Source organism: Megalopta genalis, chromosome 3 (genome assembly GCF_051020955.1).
Source record: "Megalopta genalis isolate 19385.01 chromosome 3, iyMegGena1_principal, whole genome shotgun sequence".
NCBI lineage: Eukaryota > Metazoa > Arthropoda > Insecta > Hymenoptera > Halictidae > Megalopta > Megalopta genalis.
Window position 1 is genome coordinate 8,489,101 of NC_135015.1, and position 24,302 is coordinate 8,513,402.

At 37.9% G+C, this 24,302-nt stretch overlaps 1 long non-coding RNA gene across 1 annotated transcript; it reads right to left on the reverse strand.

The window, feature by feature from the left end:
- Positions 1 to 2,844: 2,844 nt before the first annotated feature.
- Positions 2,845 to 4,297, reverse strand: LOC143259257 (uncharacterized). The gene is made up of 2 exons (XR_013033069.1): positions 4,089 to 4,297; positions 2,845 to 3,947 (listed from the first exon to the last, which is right to left on the reverse strand). It is a non-coding gene; the product is annotated as an uncharacterized LOC143259257 (long non-coding RNA).
- Positions 4,298 to 24,302: the final 20,005 nt, after the last annotated feature.

Sequence of the window (24,302 nt, forward strand, 5' to 3'; positions counted from 1 at the left end):
CCCACACAACTCTCACAAGATTGGAGAATATTCGTCATAAATAAAACGATGAATATTTATATTAGTAAAAATAGCAGTAAAATAGATAGTCATTTTGGAAGTCTTACAATTTATTTATTTATTTCATTCTCTCAAATAATGAAGTAAATAAGTCAACGGCGAGTACTTCGTAGAAGTTGCATAAAAGTAGAAACCGTTTTGAAAACGTATAATTTATTTCGTGCAATGATCTTCATTTTATTTTGATCTCTATCTCTGTACAATTTCTTTTGCTCGTGTACTGTAAATTGAGTATTCGGTAAAAATTCTGCGGTATATTTCTGCTTCGTCAAATACTAATTATTCCTCGACTGGAATAAGAAGCGCAGCCATCACCGTTAACGGTTTACCCTGGTAATACACTTGGTTCGAAACTTTCTACCTAAAAAGATAAAATTCCGTCCTAGCTCCAGTCGTTCTCGATACCATTAAGGAGGTTAAAAAGACCTTGGCTTCTTTCCTTTTTTTATCGATCACGCCGAGGCTGCTGCCTTTGCTGACTTGTAACTTCTTTATTGATCTCGAAAGATTCAGGTACTTGTCGGGCCGAGCATTACAAACAAAATTACAAGCTAGTAAACAACTTCAATCTTATCAGTCCATATAATTACTCGAGACTCTAATTATTATGTTCAACTTAAAGTTATAATGTAGTCGCGTATAAGAAAATTGTCATTTTTACAGCAACGTTTCGATTTCCGACCATTCTTTATCGTAATTTTCGTAGCAAACCCGATGATTAATAGATCGTTGCGAGAGACATCATTTTTGTTGGCAGTTTCCCCAAAAGTGTGGGCGTCAGTATCGTAGCCGATTGGTAGCTATAGATTCGGGTGGGCGTGACGATTCTACTTCCCTCTTTAGGGAAAGATAGCCTCTATTGTTTGCTTTATACGTATTGTATTAAGTCCTGTCGAAATTAGCTGCATGAGGTATCAATTACACCAAATCTGATCATATGCTATTCAAATATTCTCTCCACATCGTTGTGAACACAGAGGTGTACAAAACATGTTAGCACATTAAGTGCTGAATATTAACTCGAAAAATTCATACAATATCAAAGTCATTTAATTAATAACATTGAAACTAGAAAGTAAAAATTTACCATAGGAAATATTGGTTCAGCTATTTTGTATTCTACAAATCCTAGTAACATTCAATTTGTTCAATAAATATATTGAATACGATAAAAATGAATTTCAAAAACCTAGTTAAAAATTAGTGTTACTCATGCAGGCGGCACTGGACGTATTAATCATCTAATTATTTTAAACTTAGTGTACAGATTGAGATATCTCTTAAAGATTAATAATAATTTAATAAAATTATATTAATATAATATTAATACTTTAATAAAATTATTATTAATCTTTAAGAGATATTAATAATAGTACTACTAATAATAGTAATAATAAGTAATAAATAGTAATAATAGTAATAGTACTAATAATAATAGCAAATACAATTTTAAGGCATCTCTTGAATCTTAAAACTCTTCATCCCTTCTATGCCCATGTCACAAGACAATATTTACAATTTTGCTAGATCAAGGTCTCTCTACTCTCAAAAACTGAATGCATCAAACTTGTATTATTGATATCAGCGTTTCCTGTAATCAATATTTCACAGTCTGCCCCAAACTGAAATTTTGATCACGTCCGAAACGAGTTGAATTTAGACTTTAAACATCGAACTCTTTGTCCCCCACAGGATCGATCGATCCAAACCCCGAACTTCTCAATCTATTCGAACAAAAAGGCTTCCTTCCTCCTTTTTCGATCGAAAAAAAGGGCGAAAAAAAAATAAAGGCGCTTAGCTCCTGCACAGACCGGTCGCTATCACCACCTGGATCGCATTGTTCTCTCGACTGCATTCATCACGTAAATTGCTTTCATCGGGCCAAGTGTCGGGTTAGCCTCCGCCGATTCGCGCGGTTGTTACTTCGTTATGCCCGCCGATGAAAAACCGGAGGAAAACGAGTTAGCGGGGGACGATTAGCTCGACAGAAATAAAATTTTCGGGCAACGGTTCGAATCCGGGAGAGACTGTGCCGCGTCCTTTTTTCCCTTTTTTTGAAGGGGGGTAAATTGTGTGCCGCAGGGGTGAAAAGCTTCGCGTCATCGGTGTTGCTCGCACTCGCAAGATGGTTTCTCGACGGAGAGGAGAAAAAAAAAAGGGAGCATTACCGTTGCTTATCCCTATCCTGACCTATGGTTACCATGGTGACGCGCGGCACAGCTCTAAACCCACCCTTTACGTTAGGGGAGTCCTCTAAGGATCACGGGAAATTTCATTTCTCTCTGATCAGGGGTAAAAAATATATCCAACTGCATTTTTTTTGTCACCCGAATCCGGCCAATTTTCGGCTCGTTCCGTCAGCCTCGGCGTTGCCACCCCTTTGAAACCCGTTGCACGTGCCTTTTGGATATTCGTGGCTACAATATTTATTTCAAAAATTTCAGAATTCTCTGTGCAAACATAGCAGATCGATGTTGCGTATTTTAAACTGAAATATATTTTACTGCGGGAAGGGTTGTTTAGCACCCTCGAATTTATTCGTCTCTGATATAAATTGTATCTTGAACAATGGTTGGAAACGTTTAAACTTGGAAGTATTTACACACGTGTAACTTGTTTAACCCTTGCATAAAAATTGGGTCAGTTTAACCAAAATTATGTCACAAATTCTGTTTTTTTCATTGCTAATGAACAATATGGATTGAAGTTTTTAACAGAAAATCTTTCACATATTTAAAACAATAAGTTCTCTTAAGGGTTAAGATAATCTCCTTTTAACCCGTTTTTAATTTAAATAGGTAGTACCTTTATTAAATAGACTTTCATAGAGTCCTATTAGTTGAACAATAACATAAAATCTTACAAAACTATTTGAGAAAATACAGTCTTGGAAAATTCTTATACTTTAAAATGGCTTCCTATTAATTTAAAATCATCAAGATTACACGACTTGTAAGTAATATTTCAGTTATACGTCGAGCTTAAAATTCTTGCTGCGTCGTATATTTGCAACCACAAAGTGGAAACTATTTATCGTTCTTAAAAATCTTGAAAGAGCCAGGGGCAGAAACGTTCCCAGAGTTTCACCGTTTGGTCCGCACTCGAAATCCCGCAATTGCAACTTCGGGAAAGTTTTTAATTAAACCAGCAAACATTAAGGCCAATCTCATAGAAGCTTATTAGCCATCTCGGCCCTTTCGAGCCTTCGTAAACTCGTCTTAGATCCACGGTCCCGTACTTTATGTCATTTAAGCTTGGTTGCAGACCGGTTCGAGTTCACACAAATGTACACTCGTGCGTGTACGCTCTTCTACAATGGCAACATTGGGTTATTGGAGTCCTGGTGAGTTTTCACTGGGAACTTGGCCTTCACACGTCGGTGAAGCGACGACGAGATTCCCTGATGAAATCGTCTTTCTTCGCGGTGCTGGACCGGTATCGGAAGCTTTCGTCCTTGAATTGCTTTTTAACTGACTTTTTTGAGCCAATAGAACCCCCACGTTTTCTTGTTCGTTGAACTAGTGATAAAATTTGTTGGATTTCACACCTCAAATTGACTACTTTCTGTTTTAGAACGAATAATGACAACTGAGTTTATTACTTGAATGTAATTATTAAAATATTTGTGTACCGAATTTTATGGATAATTTTGGGTAAATTGTTAACTATATTTTAGATTTTTTAATGTTGTATTAGTACTGGATTTTATTGATATTTTTGGGTTTTTTTTGTTAATTTCGATACATTGGTGTTCTGTCAGAACAACAATTTTAATTGCGTATTCTGTACTTAATCGTCAACATTTTTCTAACCATTTGTTAAAATTATTACTATTTCACTCTACGCTTCATGGTTTTCAGTAGTTTCTTCCTTAGACTCGAAATTCTCTGAAACAAATTGAATGCCTACATTGTTTATCAAAACAAATTAAAACTAGAATATTTCTCTTTTAAATTTCTCTGCTACAGTGCTTCTATCCCAACGGAATTTCGAAGTCTACAATGCGGATTATGTATTTTCTACCGTACCCCCGAGTCAGGATACAATTATTTCTATTTTAACTTCTCCCACCGTGCTTTCTTATGCTTATCCATCGTAACTGCGAAGTTGGTCTAACAAATTGTATAATATTTGCTTCGGATTTTTGTTTCTCGTCCCCGGAGAATTCCTTGCGAAGTTCTGTCCGCATTGTAAAATATATATTTGCTCTGCACTTAAATGAGTATTGAAACTGCGTGCTTCGAACTAAATTTTCATTTTCTCGGCAAAATCTTATCGCCATTATCTTTATCTCTAGATTTTTAAAGATATTGACCACTGTGTTATCGACTTATCGAACCGAGCATCCGATCCCCAAGCTTAATTGCTTGTATTTTTCAACCTGCTAACCAGGCGATTTTTCTATCCTAAATAAAGTTGAATCTCGGTTTTGCGAACTAATCCGATGGTTGTTTAGATGATTGAACAGTTATTTGATTGTATTGCTAAACTAAATCTTTATCGATCCATGCAGTAAATTGTGTTGTATATGAATCAGTATCGACATTAGAAATACAAGCATTTAAAGATGTAAAAAGCTCCAAATTTCTTATAATTATTTTTAATTGTATATAGCACATTGTTTAAACTTCCGTGCAAGGCTCAGATAAAAAAGTGAAAAACATGATTTCAAAATATTTTTTGTCATTCCAACTAATTACAATTTTTGCAAATATTCTTCTACTTATTGTTCACTAAATTAATCAGTTTCAAATTTCAAAAAATTAAGGTCATCTGGTTCAATTTTGAAAAAGTTATTTATTTTTAAAAGCTGTCTGGATATTAACGTTGCTCACTGTATAAATGTTATGACATTAAACAGTGAAAGAATTCTCGGTTGAAATAAGAAGAAAATTAAAAATTGTTAAGAAATGGTAGTAATCATAGATGTCAAGTGAACTCACCTTCCCTGCTTGACAGGTTGACAATAACTTCATGATAGAACTTTTTTCTTCCAGACGCAGTCCCTAAGTCATTGTTGTTGTACATTACACAGACGTTTGGGTTAATAATCACACTGCCAGTCCAGAATCAGATTAAACCAGGGAAGACGGTGTGTCGCGAGGGTTACCGGATTATTCCCAACCCATCGTGTGTAATTGAATTTTAAACTCCCCAGTACATATGCGCCCATTCATAGCAACCACGGACCCAGCCGCTCTGTAGAACTCGCGGATTTCATACGTGAGAGAATCAATTGAACGTTTCTGCGCCGGAAGTGCTGAATCTACCCTGTCTCTTCTAATATCCATCAACCACGGTCCACGTGCGTTCTATCCCCCTTTCCGAGTAGTCATTATGCAAAATTACAATCCATAACTTCGCAAAAATTTGCAAGAACCTGCACTGTCCAAAGATTTCTTATCGAAGAAAGACGTACCAATTAGTATGTCAGGAAGTGTGTTGTTTGAGAAAATGGAGATAAGCTATCAATCTAAGAAATAGCTCCGTGTACACACACATAAAATATACATACATCTATATAACTATGTTGAGGGTGCTTCAAAACAAGTCACATTATTGAAGTACCAAATAGATAATGTGAAACAGGTTACCACATTATTGGTTACTACAGTAACATGTTATTATATTATTCAATGATATTATTTTTATATTTTAAGAATGTGATAAATTTTCAAACTTCTTTTTAGATCCGCCGATTTATATAATACCAACGTTTTTTCGTTTGAAATATTTATTTGTTGAATCACCAGAATCAGCTCAAATATCGAGGCAACTGATTATGAGTCATGATCTATCACGTATATTCTGTAATAGACTGCAGATTTTTATTCAACGATAAATTCGATTTATCAGGAGAACACCTCTGGTAAAGACTATGCAATCAAGCAAATTAAATATCTATCGTCATAACAATAATAAAATTTGAACTCGCCATGTACAAACAAAATATTAATATAAAAATGAAAGGATTTCTTCTTTTAGATTTGAAAAAGTGGTCAATCATTCCCAAACGTTCACTAAATTTTACGTTTATACTACAAGATGTTCAAAAGCTCTGTCACGTTACCACACCTTGTTATCATTTTTCTGCATATTCTATCATTTTAAATCTATAAAACAACTATATGTTCTACGATTACACGAACAACTATATTAAATAGCTGAACTTCAGTTGAACGAATCTACTTTTACTAAAAATCTCGTCCGAAAGAACTAAGTCCCGCAAAGACGCATACTAAACGCCATGAAACAGAACTTCACAGTTAGGTTCTCGCAGAGAGGTAAGAAACACCATCGCAGACCAAACGATTCCCTTAAAAATCGGCATTAGCATAGCCGGCGAAAAATAGGGAGTCGACACTCGGTCAACATTGCAACAGCGGTTCGATTATGTAAATCTCACCCCTCCATCGCAATCTTTACCTGGAATGTTGGGAAACGTCGGTGCGGCGCGGACACACGACACCATTTTGTTTCTAGTCCGCGGAACAAAGGGCTCCCGCTTTGAAAATCTGTTCCGTGTCCCACGTACTACGGGATCTTAAAAGTTCCCTTCTCTGGATCGAGTGTCCGTACGTGAGCCGCGGCGGTTTCGCTCGTGTGCAAGCAAATAAAGCGCGATGGTGTATACGGCATACGGGGTGAACCGAGGGACATCGTCCTGGATTATTGTCCTGGAACATATCGTCCGTCCTCGGCGCTCCTTGATCACGAGTGGAAAGCACCAGATACCGGAGTGTCCTGTTCCAGGGAAAATTTTTAATTGGCGAGTGCACGGAGGGTAGGTTTCGCTTCGGCCGGACGATAGGATCGTGAAAAGGTAATTTAGCCGCTATGCACACGTTTATTCTAAATAGGCTAATGCACTGGGATCGCTGAGGTTCTCAGTGGTGCTCTCTTCGCGGGCTTCTCTGTGTTCTACTGTTTATCAAACTGGAAATGGGGATGCGTTTCCATTTAGTGGGATTTATTAATATTTTCGCCTGTTGTACACGTGTTGTTCGTGTTTCAGATTCGAAAGCGCGATAAACTGTGCACATTAATTGTTTCTGGTCTAGAGAAAATTTTTAATCGGCGAGTGCATAGTGGGTGCTTTCGTTGCAGCGGCCTGATAGCATCTTGAGCTATTAATCTTGCTTTGCCCCTGTGCACGCGTTTATTTTAAATAGGCGAATGCACTGGGGCAGTGGAGGTTCTCAGTGGTGCCGAATTTTTCTGGGGTTTATCCTTCGCTGGACGACTTCGTGGTAGCCTAAATCGATTGAAATTCTTACCCACCAATCTTCCTTTACATATTTTTAAACTTGCTTCTATGAGATGAACGTTTATCTTTTCTTGGATCTAATAATTATTCATTTAAGCCGGCTGGGGCCAACGTTCATTTTCAAAATGATAATAAAATATTAATTTCTCACTGAGATCAATAAAATTTCCGCTGCAATATGTCACAGTATAACGAAGCTCGTTACTGTTTCATAAAATGATTAAACTATATCATATTCTTCAGATTGAATAATTTGGATCCCAATTTAACGCTCGTAAATTTGACGTTCAAATTATAATCATAAATTACTCTAAACTGTGGCAGTCGGTGTATCAAACACCTGATGTTATTCAAAACAAATTTAATGATGTAGCTATCAAATAAATACGCCAATTACTGGAGTATAAAATACCAATAATCAAATATGAGGAATTGATTAACTTACGGACGATATATTATTCGATGATTGTTGGAACAGTCAAAATTTCAAATGCTTCGAATTGTGACCAAATTTTTAAGATAGTTTTAAGATCGAAAAGAAAACATTGAATGCAATATAAATACTATAAAATTGACATTCACTGACATGGATTATCCTTAGATTATCCTTCATGCGGACACAAATTGCTCAGAAACGCAAATACCGAGTTGTATCATTCGGCAAGAAATGAACGGAATATGATAAAATTAGCTACCTAGAAAGCTTGAATAATGGTAACTATAACAACCGGAGGACCCCGCGAAAAAATACGTTTACGAGGGGGCTGCAACTAACCCGCACAACATTATTTCCAAGCAGAGTTCGGAGAGCCTCTGCGGAGAATGCGCTCTGGGAGTATGACTCGTATTTACCAGACACGGTTTTCCTCCACCATCGGAGTACACTCCAGGCTAAAAAGATAGCACATTTGTGGCATCATTAGGTTCTCAGAGATTGAATCAAAATTGCTTTAATTCTATTTGATTGCTGCGTCCATTCTGTCGCTTATTTTCCAGGCACAACTTCATCTTCAAAACGAATTTTTGTTACGTATTATATCATTTTAAGGTCTCACTTTTCCTTTCTTAAACACAATTTGAATTTTTTAATTTGGTAGAAGTGTCTTCTTTTGGTTAACAATTATGCAGTGGTAAATTGAACAAGAATGAACGCTGTTAACACGTTTTTTAAAAAGACATTTGTGATGTAGATCAAAATGGTCTTTTTTTGACCATTTTCTTGACATTCAACTTCTGTTGAAAGAAATGAAGCGCGATAATTCTTGTTACATTATATTAGTCTAAATAATATGAGGGATTATGGATGAGATTATTGCAGTATTGGAACAATTTTTTAAGAAATTCTTAACTGTTAATCTTTGATGAAATAACGTACAGTTCTAATCAAATAAAAAAGTTTGGAAGAGCAATGTTCACTTTCAAGATAAAATTGCATTTGAAGCACTAGCAATCGAACTTACGGAAACTCAATAAATGAATATGGATTTGAAAATGAAATGAAAATGAATTTGGATGATTTGAAACGTAGAGTATTTTATAGCGTACAAACTGAAACTACTTTACCTTGCCAACCACCTTGCTCTAAAACAATCAACTTCAAACAGGTACCAAGGTTATTAGGCTTCATAAAATGAATTCCTGGATATCGTTCCAGTTGCAGATCTTGCCTAATAGCTTGGAATAAAAACTGGAAAATTTTATGAACTAGAATAATGGTCGCAATATCCTTTGTTCAGTTAGATCAGCGATCCTTAATACAGTACAGCGGAAAATGGATCGCTCGCGATTTATTTCGGATTTCTAGAAATGCGGCACCGTGTATTTATCGTATCCAGGCACCGAGTGATGGCTCCTGCCGCCTTATCGCCCGGGTGAGTCCAATTAATTGAGATGAAGCAAGAAGCAACGCGCACCTGAATAATTGACGTGCGGCTGCTCAACGGCCATCGCTCGGTTACCATACCGTAAGCCCGAACATATTTTCGAATTAACTGTACTCGTATCAGCGCGTAGGAAGTGGAATTAAATTTTAATGCGGATTTGCGAGAGACCCGACGATCTGATTATTCGGTTTCTCGGATTCCGATTCTTTTTTTTCAATCTCTTTTCGCTACTCATTCCGTGTACGCCTCCTTTCGATTTAAGATAAATTTTAATAGCTCGTTGGGAGATCGTTATGGAAGAAACGAAACAAAGAATCGCTGGACTCATTGGAATAGTTCATTATTACAAGAATTTTTCTTCCGGAAGTAGCAAAAAAAAGCATTTCTAGATTTATTCGAGTTCACATTCAACAATAAACCTGTCAGCATCAGTAAAATAGCCGGTTTAGCATTTTTTGTTTGGAAGTTATTGAAATTATGGAAATTATAGAAATTGCTTCACAGGAAATGATGATTCAGTGAAGTTTTTTTATTCAAGCACATACTGTAATAAAAATTATTATATTTAACCTCGTCGTTCATTCGTATAGCATCATCGAATACTGCAACAGCTTCAGAATATGTGAAATAAGATTTAATTAATTACATCCTCAGTTTGATAAAAATTGCCAACTGGCTCAGATTTCTCGTTTTACTAAGTATAAATTGTATCCGAAATAAATGTGAACTAAAATTTCAGAAACATACAATGCAATCACCGCATTCAGAATAATCACATTCCCGCAGCACAGCTGCAAAATTAATCGATTTAGTATTTCCAGAACTTGTGCGTTCGAATCGAATTTCCTGGGTACAGCCAGTGACTAATCTGATCCGGATATTTCCCAATAATGAATAAAATTAGAAACCTTTTAACTGTAAGCCAAATTAGAGTTTCCTGGAACGATTTAAAAAAAAAAAACTATTTAAATTAAAACGTACCTTAAAGCTTGCGGAGTTGAAATTTAAGCTTCTAATTCTATTCTGAAATCGTCAGGATCGATTGAGATTCGGTTTACACAACATTAGAAATCCTTACGACAATTAAGAAATTATCTACAGCAGATATACATCACGTTGGAAATCGTTGCAGCAATTAAAAAATCATTTACAGCAGATTTATGTAAGATTGGAAATTCTTGCTTCAATTAAAAAATCATCTACAGTAGATCCTCTAGAAAATTATATAAAATTAGAACCTTCTGATTCGAGAGTCGTCAGAATCGTTCGAAATTCGATTTACGTCGCATTAGAAATTCTTGCTTCAATTAAAAAATCATTTAGAACAGATCCTGTAGAAAATAGTAGAAAATTGAAATTCTTTGATTCGAGAGATATTATTAGCTTCAGTTGAGATGTTGTAGAAAATCATATGAAATAAAAATCTTCTAATTCGAGAGTCGTTGTTTGAGATTCGATTGGAAATTCTTGCTTCAATAAAAAAATCATTTGAAGCGCGCGAATCCTCTTAGAAAATTATACAAAATTGAAACCTTCTACAACGAGAATCGTTAGAATCAGTTGAGATACGATTCACATCTCATTGGAAATGCTTAATCGATTTAAAAAAAGTCATCTACATGAAATCCTCTAGAGCAGTGAAGCTTCTAATTCGATTTGAGAATCGTCAGGATCGCTAGTGGTTCGGTTTACCGTTCCCAAATAAAGATCGTTCGGACAACATTGCGGACAGGTACACGAGGGGTCGGAGTGAAGCTTCCTTGGAATGTTTAACCCAGAACCCGGTGCACATAACCCAGTCCGTTGATCCAGGAATTGGGTAACAGAGCGTCCTCGGTTGGAAACGCTCGGGACGCTCGCGGAATTCGCACCTTACTGCACTTCGGTCTTGAAACTTGTTCTCCTAGAGCGATGAACTTTGCGGTAACGCTGCAGACGAGTCAGCGGTACTCCGTACCTGACTCTATTACCTCACCGCCTCTAATTCGATACAATCCTCGTAATTGCGGTTCTGATACCGAGAGCCGATGCGCTTAACATCCTCGTTAGGCAACGGAACCGTCTCGGTCGGGTCCGCGTTTCGCGTCGAATTCAAATTTCGCGGGATTAAGAATGCCGATGCTTTCCTGCCGGCAGATCCCGGGCAACGATACCGAGCATCGGGGTTGAAGGAAATAGTTGGGCATAGTGGATTCTTGGCGCATGAGTAACCTACTCGATACCATCAGCCTTGAAAGTATTACATGCGTTATGGAGAAATAAGAGATTTTAGAATGCAGTCGCGTAACAGGTTTGCGGTAAAGATGGAAAGTTGAATGTAGAGGGAAGCCGAGTCGAAACGTTGATCCGGTTAAAATATCGGGCTAATTACTCCGGTAAAAACAACTGTTTCGTTCAGACACTTGCGCTATTCGTTTTAAAAAGCTTAGCAAGAATTGTAGAGGTGTTTTTTTAAAGTTGTCCGATAAGACTCTTCGGTGTTCCAAGGAAGGTATTATACGATCCAATATTTTCTTTTCCTGGAAGCGATCCATATTTCAGAGGTAAAGGTTCGCCAATCGGATCGGGTCAATTAAACTTCGAAAACGGTTAAGTATTCACCAAGGATCCCGGAATATTGAATATAGAATGTCTTCTCTTGATAATTGGAAGAGGACCGGGTTCCCCGAGTTATGAATAGTTTGATCGCTGCGCATTTAAATAATCCATGAACCAAAAGTATCTTTATCTTTCCAGTCCTTTAGTTTCTCGTCAAATAATCAATATCCGACGAGTAATATTTAATGCGAAACGTCGGTTAACTTTCCGAACATATTATTTCGAATTTAACGATTTTCCCATTTCTAGTTGTTTATTCGTATTTAGCAATTTTCAATGGCAATTACAATTATATAAATGCTAATATATAATAGCTAATTATATAATAACTACAATAGCTAATTATATAACAGCTAATATGCTATTGCAAATTAATTCTCAGTGTACAGATACTTCATTTGCGGAAACGGGGTTCCCTTTTTAGCTCATTAACTTCCAATCAAGAACAAATACTTTTATCCCAGTTTTCCAATATCAGCAGCAACTTTGATATTCGTGCGCAGCGTTTATCGACAGAATTTTCTGCAACAATCTCCGGCCCCGTAGACTTCGTTAACCGTTGTTCCGGGCGGAAAGTGATCATCTCCTCGCCGGGCATCGAATTCAAGGAATCATCGTAGCCAGAAACAAAGTAAAACGAGAGCAGTGTTTTACGACACCGGTAGAAGAACAGCGCTCGATTCCTTTGTTACTTTCAGCGAGGAATTCCCGTAAGAACGCCAGGAAGTGCCGGTTAAGCGTTCCCGCAGTATGGAGTCTTTGCCAAGCGATGCTTGCATTACGTTTATTGCCGCTCGGAGGTCGAGTTCCCGGTATTTCATCGTTTCTAAGCGCATTTGCAACCATCTCGGTACCTTTAGGCTGTGCCACGGGCTGCACAATCTGCCCTAATAATTCTTACCGCCTGCAATTCAGCACCTTGCGTCTCGAGCGGGAAGAATCACACTCGAACAGGCTGCGGGCTGTGCTGCGATGATTCTTGCCGATGCAACCGTAAGCAGTCTTGATGCGAACGGCACGAATTATACGAGCAGGACACATGCCGCTCGTGTATTTCTTGCAGCTTTTGATGCGGTACTTTATACGACCAATCGTCATTAGAACCGGGCATCGTAACTGCCTGCAGATCTTTGTGCAGAATAAAAATTTTCCACATTAATTCTGAGAGTAGATGTCAGATAGTAATGTATTTCTTTGTATCATAAATTCGAACATCGTGTATTAACGTTCTTGAATTCTTCTATACCTCTATAGGTTCGTGTTTTGCTTATTCCCGTTTCTTATAAATGTATGATATCTGCAGAAAACTCGTTGGGTAGGAATTAATAATTATAACTGAGAAGAAGAAGCGAGTGGAAGCAATTTATTTTTTTGAACAATATACAAAATATACAGTAAATTCTCCCGAATTTTCGTTCAGCTGGTAAACAAAAATGGACAATTTGGGAAGAGGAGATACGATTATTCGAGCCTTGCACCTCGTTTTTATAATTGTTGATAATTCACAACTACAAAAATAATGGAATTACTTTATTATTTTATTTATTTTATTTTTTCGCACAAGGTGCGAATAATCGGATCTCCTCTTCCTAAATTGTCCATTTTTGTTTACAAGCCGAAGGAAAATTCGGGAGAATTTACTATAATTTATTTAGTAATTTCCTAACGGAAATATGTTTCCAAATAATGTAAAATGACCACCAACTTGTCATTTATGCATAGTCGTATAGAATTGCATAATAGAATGCATTTGTGAATATGCACATCATACATTACCCTGATTTATGAAAGAAACGACTTCAACTTGAAATATTTTAAAAGAAATAATTAATTAATCTTTACACATTGGTTCGAATATCTAAAATCGGTTTCTAAATTCAATTTACGTTCAAACAAGATGTGTATCCTGTTCCAATGAACCTTGCCATTTGCAGCTACCTGTTATCCGACCCGCAAATACCATTCGAAACTTGTTTCCTCAATAAATAAATTTTTCTTGTTACTTCTTATTATCGCGCAACGTAACTGCGTGAGAAGTAGACACAGCGTAGAATTTTTCTGTTCCTACGGTGTTCATTCACTGGCAACAGTTGGTTTTCAATCGGCGAGCTTTCCTTTCGGCGCAGTAGTAGAATTATCTTTATAGTCGCTGATGACACGTGGCCGCGCGGCTGCAGCCTGTTTCCACGAAAAACCATTATTCACCGTTAGCAATCATCGCATTGTGCCTGGGCAAATGACAGAAAATTACCCTCGAAAGGAAGTTTTCTTCGTTCGAGAGTTGGAACGCGACGCAGCCGCAGTCAACGGCAACGGGATAACGTTGTTGGATCACTGACCATCTTGAGTTTTGTGTCACTGTTTACGTCTCACTGTGATTGAAGCACGTGGATTATGCGAGATTACGTTGTGCCAGTGAAATTGCAATTATTTTTCATTGGGACAGAAACCGGTGTCTCCACTCACGTTTCTCCAGCGTTTCGTTTTCGTTTTGGAGAGACGTTCAGTTTCTTCTTCTCGCGTGCTCGTCAAGTTAATGTCTCTGGAATCGTTAGTTCTGATCTAGATTTGATTGCTAGTTTATTAACATGGTGATTGCGAACTCATTCATTGACGTAAACATGAGATAACATGAAAGTAATTTATTTACTGAAGGAAAAATTGGGATGTCAATATTTACGACATTGATTGCTCTTTCACTCTGCTTGCAGTTTGTTGCAACGCAAAAATGAATTTTTACGACTCAACAAATTACTTCATCATTGACACATTGAGTGATTATACAATTAATATATTAAATGTATTTTATATAGGAATTCAAATAAAAAATTTAAGGAATATTTCTAGTTTACTTTTGCTTTTATAAAAGGCACTCAAGAAGTCTGAATTTTTATAAAAATCAGTTTCATTACGGTGTAATGTATTATGTGTTGCATTCTATTATTCACTATAGCGATTGTTTCTAAATGATTCCTTTACATGTTATTGTATAGGATAAAAATTTAATGTTGGTTGACAATTTCTAAAATTCCGAAAAAGGTAGTAGGATCTCGAGAATCCGATTCACCAACTTTTTTCTTTATTTCTGAAAGATGGGTCTTATGTAGGTGACCCAAAACAGGGCCACAGCTAATTTAAGATCTACGGGTCCGCATTCTTTCGTGATTCCTACACGTTCGTCCGAAGAAATATCTGGAGGGACTCGATCGGTTCTCCAGGTCCTTTTATAGTGATCATTATACCGCGTCCAGAGAAGTATAGGGTTTATCGGCTATCATGACTTGCCATATTATGCTGCTCGGCCCAAGACTCTCCACCTGCGAGACCACAACTCTCCCTGCACCAATCAATGTTCCGTTCTCCATGGATCTATAGGTCTCTACAACGGGTTTCAAAATGATCGTGCGTTTCCTCGACTTTGGATCTATTCAAGGTGGCCGTCCAATTTTTCATCGAATGGCCAATTAATGTGTTTACAAATTGACAGGAACGAGATCTTGTTTGAAACTCGCGTCGGATGTATGAAAACAGTAGAAACGTTAGGACGTGACACAAAGAGACAAATCTATAAAAGTACATGCGCTTGAAATAAATAAAATAAATATAATTTACTCTAAATTAAATAAAGAAAATTAATTATTTGTATTCTATTCTATAACATCCAATATTCTAACTATTTATATAGAATAGATTAATTATTTATGTATCATTCTAGGATTCTTAACTTTACTGTTTCTAACTATTTATACTGTTTTCAAATTTGTCTCGACAATCATTGAGCTCGACGAATTCTCACCAAGAAGTTAATATTATCCGCCACAGAAACGAAACAACGAATAAATAAATAATTAAAATTCCTGGACCGGAAAAGAAGTGCGAAACACTTCAACGAAGACACCTCGGGCCGCCTCAATTATTTTTCTGGTTTGTCGCGTTTATTGGCCGCAATCGGCGCAGCTAATGATTGTTTTATCACGGTTGGTTAAAAAACCGACGCAGCCAGCGATGCGGCAATTTCTCAAGGAAACGTCAGTGTCCGGAACGATCATGGGAAAAGAGCTATCGATTAATAAGCGATACATCTACGTTGCCGGAAAAATACTTAGACCACACCGATGCTGTAAGTCGTGGTTTCTTGCTAACAAGAAGTTCACGCTATAGTATTTAATCCCCGTTATTAGTATCAAGAGAAACTATCGATCCAATTGCATAATAGACACTTAATATCGAGTATATTTCTCGAATGCATCGATGAAAGCTTCATTCCCCATAATTTATATACTGCCACAGTGTATTATTATTAATACTAAGTGCAGTGTTATTAATGATGACGTTTAGACGATCGCTAAATCATAGATTAACCATTGAGAGCCTCGCGATCGTTTCTTCGATAGCAATAGCGATTTAACGTGAATATAAACAAGTTATTTTAACGCTTTATGCACAGACACTTTTCTACTAGTCCCTTTAAAGTCGAAGTTGAGTTTTTCTTGAGTATAGTGGAAACAGTGACCAAAAAAACAATTCGAAAATTATTTACAAAAAAAACAGTTTTAATTGACAATTTTTCCACTTATTGATTTAAGGACTCTTTATCTACACTCTTTTACGAGCTATAAAGTTTAGGCCAGCCAGTGCAAATTATATCATAAAGAAGCGGATGTCAAAAACTTTCTGAATATATCTTGACTAATGCTAGCGTGTTTTAAAGGCAAATAACAGTACTAACAGATGAATGGGGATCGATCATTCATGTTCTATCAGCCGAACAATGTTGTTAACGCGAAAATCCATCACGGCCCGCCGGCCGGATGTTTCGCCGCGCGTCCGCTTTATTTCTGCATTCTCATCCCGCTGGCAATTATTTTTGATTTGTTACGAAACAAAGGTAGGTTAAACAAGCCGGAGACCTAGCCGCGAAACGAATCCAGGTTACACCGTGAAATCGATACCGGATCGATGGTACGCTTCCATTCAACGACACACCGAGCGCCAGCATTTTTCACGGACTCGAATGATCCACGGATCATGGATCGTAATTCCGCGTTTCGTCGCGGCGTGCTCGTAACGCGGATCACCGTGACATCGCCAAAGATTTTTCCGCTTATACGAGGATGGATCGGTCGTTTCTATTCTCTCATGATCCGGTTCTGTTGGATTTCTTGTTGTCGATTCGGAATCGAACGTATTTTCCAAGTCTTCCGGAACAATGGCTCTGGGTTCTAGGATTCAGAAAAGATTGTTTTCTTTCAGGAAAGATTTTCGACATTTGAGTATTTTATATGACGTACGCGTTTTCATAGAATTTATAATCTCATTCGTAAAAGATTCTAAACATTTGAGTGAACGTTTCAGATATTTCGTTCTGAGAATGTTTAATTAGAACTAAGAATGCTATATCGTTTCTTTTGGATTAGTTAATTTAATTTACAACTATTTACTGCTTTACGTAACGTTTAAATACGAGCAGAACACAAGAATTTTCTTTGAAGAATTCTTTCTTCAAGCAGTTGTTATTTAATAAATTTTCACATGATTAACCACTTGCACTATGTATAACAACGAGTCTGATTCCTGATGAAAATTTCATAGATAGTCCATTAGCAACGGAAGTAGCTACAAAAATACATAAGAAACAACAAATGTCTTGTTCCATCAGAGAAATTATTATACACGAAGAAGTGCTAATTAACGTAGCTGTGAAAGAAATCGTGGTGCAAGGAGTTAACAAATGACTCCGTTAATGCACAACTATAACAGTATAAGTAAAGGCAAAATGTATTTTTAAAATTTGTTGTTTTGCGAGCTCGAAGATCCTCCTCTTGAAGATTTCTGAGGTTAATAGACGTCTTCGATCGTTTCTGCCGCATCACTATGCTATAGAATTATGTTTTTCAGCTCCTTTCGTAATAGCGTTCTAATGCTCCACGGTGCCAACCTGGGCCCGTCGGACCTCTGCTTTTTTCGCCTGCGGGTCAGCTTATTTCACCCCTCGTTTTCCGTACCTTTGTATAATGATGCGACTTTTCAGTCCGTGGAAATACGATCGGCGAGAATCGGGGGAGTTTAATTAAGTTTTAAAATTGGACCGGCTTCACCCCTGGTTTTGGGGTAGCTATTGCGTGTAGGCTTCGGGTATTGTGCTGAATATTGCTTCTATGTTGAATAGCAAATATTAAGATGTATAGTGTTCTTCTCGTTCAAATTTTGTCAGCAGGTGATAGACTGAGAGATAAAATTGATCAGCGACGGATTTGAGCCTGTTCGGTATGTTTCGAAATTATTTTTAGAACGCAGAGAAAGTTCTTTAATTTTTCTTAAATATTTCTGTTGTTGCACAAAGGATATTTAATGCAAGAAAGTATTTTTAATATTGCGTGAATACGAGTCGGTAGAACTTCTCGTTACGCTAACAAATAATCCGTCGCGGCGCGATGAAGTTCCAGTAGTTTGTTCAAAGGAACATCATCCAGTAAGTCTCACCAACTGTAAATCCCGAATGAATAAACGTTACAGCCCCACCGACGTTTATTAATAGTCAGGGAAATAGTTTGCAGAGTTTCAAGCGATGAAAGGTACTTCTAAAACGTTACAGCTGCGCAAACAGTGTCAGGTGAAACCGTTCAGAATCCTCGATGCTTCATTTTTTCCCTCCTTGAAATCGTGATTAAGAACTTACGTTCTAGCGGATGATCAAACACTCTTACTTAAACATTAATTGCGCACGCAATGTGCAATTTAGATCCTCTAATACAGTAAATAACAATTTGCTTCACTAAAAACTATCTACGTTACTTAGTTCGTTAAAGGATCATGAAAATAAAAGGCAGACCGCGGATCTTTATGTGAAGTCTTACTTTCAAAAATTCTAAGTTTACAAAAATTAGAATTAGAGAAAAGTGAACTAAAATGAACTAAAAAATTGCTCGTTGTAAAAATAAAATAAAAATGCTATTAGACCTTGTTAAGTCATACGTTCTCTTGCATTTAAAAATCTGCACATGTCATTAATGGATAAAGATAAGTAATAGGTTGTAATTTCGAATTTCCACTTCAAAAGCAGTAAAAAGACAAGACTGCATACATGTTGCATCCTAATATAATAAAAAATTCTTTGATGTATTAGGTTTTAACATAAATGGTGCTTCCAAACCGGATAATGAGACGAATTTATGTTATAACTCACTATGCTAAAAAATATAATATCAAGTAAAAGTATCGAAATGCTACAGCGAACTATCCCCTCGACGTGTTAGTACCGCAAACTGAATCTGACTCTATTATCAACGTCCAGTTGTAATTCACAACGACAGAAGGGAAATTGCACGCCAAAGGAAGTCACTCGCCATTTCCCATCTCAGGCAAAAAGACTCCGCATCCACCATTATCATAATTCCAGGTGGACACCGTGTCATCAAGCCATCGGTATTCGATTACACGTTTCATTCTCGCGAACAGTCGATCAAACATCAATTCCTGCGTATTTCCTAATTACTAGCGATCCCCGCACCGTGATTACCCCGCATTTGTTAACCGGTTTATCGCGTTAGTGGCCGCGGTATCGCGAACCGTTAATTAGATCCGATTAGCCCCCGCGCTCTGATTGACTATTAACGTTAGCGTAGCAGGCCGCGACACGCAGGCCCGCAAATTGGACCACCCTATAGAGACCGAGCGTACCTACGCGGTACACGTACGAAGATTCTTCAGCGAACATGATTTGCTTCTCAACTCGATTGCCAAGTTCAAAGCCAGTCCTCTCTCCCTCTTCTATCTTGCGCCCTACAACTTCCTTCTCGCTCCCTCTCGGCTCTCCCGCGCTCTCTCCTCACGCTCCGATCGAACACTTACCTCAGTTTTTCCTCTTCGAACCTGCCTCTCACTCTATCGTCTATCCGGAGGCTCGAGTGTCTCTCTCCTATCACCTGAAGACTCGTTTTTACACTCACCTTTATTTCTCTCGAATAAAACTATCTATCTCTTGCTGAGAACTTCTCTTTTTCCAGCACGAAACTCTTTCTCTCTCTCTCTCTCTCTCTCTCTCTCTCTCTCTCTCGTTTCCTCTTTCCTTTCTCAACTGCTTTATCACTGCCTCTTCTATCTTCCGAAGCCTCTCGTTCTATCTTCTTCAGCAATCTTCTAAGTGAAACTCTCTTTCTCTACCATCTCTCCACTCCCCTTTTCCCCCTTTCCCCCGCGTTTTCTTCAGGATTTCTCGGCTCGCGTTCTCCGGCAATCTCCCAGCTGAAACTTCTTTATTCCCTGTTCTATGGTCTCTTGGCGTATAGCTTCTTCTCTCTTTTTCTATCTTCCGTTTCTTGCGGCGAGTTTTCCTCTCGCATAATCTCTGGCCGTTTCCCGCCGGTACACGCACGTACAGAGGAACCAGCGACACTGTAACACGGCTGCCGGCAATTAAGGGCATTCGATAACGATGAGACTGTCGGGAACCAGGAACTCGTTCTCCGAGCAGTTTAGAGAGGAGAACAAATCTGTCACTGTCAGCCGGCTATTCAGAGTCGGCCGAGCGCTAACTCGATGAAGAAGAAGACGGACAGCGAAACCGCGGAGCGGTCAATGGCGCGTTTTTGAGACGTCGATGCGGTCACGGTTGTTCCAGCGAGCATGAGACCGTTTTGGTTTAAGCGACGGTGAAACGGAGAGAACGTGTTTTGACAGGGAATTTAGGAGCCGATCTTCCACATGCTCTTAACACGATTGCGTTTGTTTTATGGACGGGCCTGACGGGGTTTTTTGATTTGTGGTTGCGGTCTGCCTTTATGGTCAAGCTTTGTCTATAAACACGTTCTTGCGTGTAGCGTGAGAAACGATGGAGAAACGGGGGTCTTAGGATTCTCGGCTTGTGTGTGTGCTAATTCTTGTTGTACTCTTTGGAAAAATCGTTTCGAGGTTTTTTCGACGCTGCGTTGGATCTCCAAGCACCGGAGAAGAATCATTTCCGGTGGGTGAATCGTGCTCGAGCTTCTTGCGAGATGATCTTTGTCGGTGCTTCCGGTCTGATTCTTTCTCGTTCTGTTCGGAACGTTTTTAATCGAATTTTATGGGGATTCTTGAACGATCATTTTATTCAAGTTCTGAGAAGAATTTTTGCAAAATCTGTAATTTTAGATCGAATTTAATCAAGTATGGATTAACTTTATTAGGATAATATGGCATCTCTTAAGAACCTTACTTATTTTCTAGTATACATTTTTGTTATTTTTATTTGCGTGCGCATTTGGAAATTTTAAATGTAATCCTTTCTCGAATATAATCTTGAATTCATTGGTAAAAACAAGTTCACTGGTCGTGCAAATTGAATCAACCGTTCTCAGGAATCAATAACTGTTTTCTCATGATATGACCATTAATTATGATATTAAATTAACAGCGGATATGTTAATTAACGATATGAACCTCGAGAAAATTAGAATGATTTTTAACTGCATAATAACCAGAATGTAATTATCATAAACGAGATATTGAAGGTAATTTAAAAATAATATTTCAAGGTTCATATGATATTAAAAACAAATGGTTAAATTTTTCAAACAGATTTTGGTGAAACATTTAACAAAAAATAAAAACAAGTCTTTTACTTATCCACGAAATAAACTGTTCTTAATTTTCTAATTTGTATCTCATTACATAAGTTGCCTTGATATTATGATATTTTTGAGATGGCTGCGTTCACGGGCAAAATATTACAGGCAGCAATATACTATGCAAAAGAGAAGGTTCAAGTCAACAGTTCACATAATGAGAATATTCACGAACAATGAATATTTCACATCAATCACAGCTTCCACAAAGAATAACGTGCTTCGTTTTTCCCATAAAAAGTCTCATTTGTCTTGGCAAAATGAAACTGCCTGGGGCGGTATGACGTCAGGAGGTCGCAAGGGTGGAATTTTCGATTCTATTAGGTCCGGTTTGCCGGTGCGGGTTCATTCGAAACTTGAGGTATTTGTTCAACGATCCCAATTCTATCAGGCTTAGGAATCGTCGATGCCTTTCGATGGAGCGTAGATTTGCCTGGAGCACAGCTCGTGAATATTACCCGCCTCTTCTTTCCCTCTCGCTCTCCCGCTCTCTCCGACTCTCTCGTTCTCCGTTTTTTTTTCTCATTCACAACTCGAGGACTCTCCTTCTCGAGTAGGAGCAGCACGTGCTCGTTTCTCAGCGTACGATGCTGGGCGGGATTTTTCGAGGGTGAAAAAACTCGTGTGCCAGAGCGCGGGGACACGACTAAAAGCACGACACACATCGGGATTACGTGTCTCTAAAAAGAGGAGTCCACAGAGAAAAACTGTGCCCGCTTCATTTCTCTGTCTCCTCAGACCGCGGCCCGACCGATAGTCCGCTTCCTGCGGCAGCAGAATAAGACTATCGACTTGGGATCTCGATCGGCCGCGGGAAGTATCTTTTACATGGAATTTGGAAAACTCGTGTGGAGAAATCATAGACCCATGGGAATGGGTGTGTTATCCTGTTCTTGTGTTCGCGGAGTATCGGTGTGGGTTCGGGAAAGAGTGATTGGTACCTTTGTTGTGAAACAGAAGAAAGGATTCGGGACTGAATCTTAATAGAACCGGGTCTGCGTGACCCTTCATAAATTAAACAGAGGTTTGAGCATTTTATTATACCCTAAGTATGCGACCTAAGTATGTGTAGCTTGTTTTATTTTTGCACAGTTAATTTGAAGATGAGAGTAAAACTTGTGTGGGTTTATGGCAGAAAATATTCGATCAAATGTATGAATACGATTGTTCAAGGAATTGTTTCACAGAAAAGAAATATGTTATTGTTAGACTGCTGAGTTTTATGCACAAATTTTCTTTGTCAATTGCAAGATGCAGGATGCTTGTCTCTTTTCTTTTTTTTCTTCAGTGTTTAATGTTAGTATCGACTTCTTGGACATTAGCGACCCTTTAGATTGGTGATTACATTTCTATATGTAATTAATTATCCGTTGCATAAAATATATTCTTTCATTTTTCATTCTAAGCTCAAATAGAAAAAGTTGAAGATTTAATTTTTCTTGTCATTTCAACCAATTGCAACTTCTACATAAAATTTCTTACACATTCTCTAGTAAACTAATTATTCTAACATCTTAAGCAAAATTTAAGTCGTTTGATTTAATTTTAGAGATCGGTGCACAATAATTTGCAATAATAAAATGTCACACGTCAGACTTAACATAGAGAAATAATAGATGTCTCTGCAAAGTTACACAGCGATATATGAGCCGTTTATTTTGAAAGTGGCATAAGTCACTTTTTTTTTTAAATGAAAAGATACCGTTCAATTGTAATTAGTGTTACCATTAACTCGATCTTTTTGAAAAAGTGACTTATGCCACTTTCAAAATAAACGGCTCATATAGGTATAAACAATTTCTCTCATCATCAAACACGAGTCAGAGACATCTAAGGTGATCATGTTTGTTTACTCTGTACAAAATATTACAATAAAAATCATTCATTGGAGATCATCGGGCGTAGTCGAGAGTTCATAGAAAGGACACGAAGAGAAAGGAAGAGGGGACTCGCGGAGTATCAACACCCGAGGATTATTACAACCGTGTTGCATAACATGTCGTTGACTACGGCTGGATTACTCATGCTGCTCGTCGCGTGACCTTGTATCGGAATCGAGACTCGAACCACGCAGTCGATCCCCTCGGCACGATCCCAGCGGAGATCGGCGGCCGTGGACCGCGGGGCAATGCACTTTCTTGCAACGTATTCCTTCGCGCTCTTCCCGGAACAATACTGTAACGACACACGGTGTCACGCGTGCTCGGGACATTTACATGCTCGAACGGAGACACCGTGAGATGACCCCGCCGCCATTTTGTTCGCTAGGCGCGATAACGCCATTGTTTTCTATTTTTGTAACTAGACCATGGTTCTTTGTGTAAAACAAAAATCATTTGCATCGATTGCATGAGACTGAAGTGATAAATTTTTTCATTTCTTTCGGAAAACTTTGCCCTCCGGTGGCCATTTTTACTGCTAGACGAGATCGAGGTCGTTGCTTTCTATTTTTGTAACTGGACTGCGGTTCTTTATGTTAAGAAACATCATCTGCATCGAACAGGAGCCAAGTAGAAATTAGTTTTCTTCTCAAACATTTTGTCGCTGGTGGCCATTTTGATTCTCCGTATTAGATATTGGTCCCCAATGTATGAAAATTAATGCAATTTTCTTATGCAATTTTGAACGTGACTTTACATGCTTATCTTGTGATCATCGGTGGGTAAAACCGACAAACAGTAAAATGATTAGAAACACTATAAGATAATCAACTTTATAAATGAGCCGTTTATTTTGGAAGTGGCATAAGTCACTTTGTTTTTAAGTCGATATATTTAAGGGTTTGCGTTTTAACACGTTTAAAAATATGGATGCTAACTTTCGAGAAGATTTACTTGGATTTGTTATCTCAGGATACTGATATTTTCCTCAGTATAAATAATTTCGTATAAA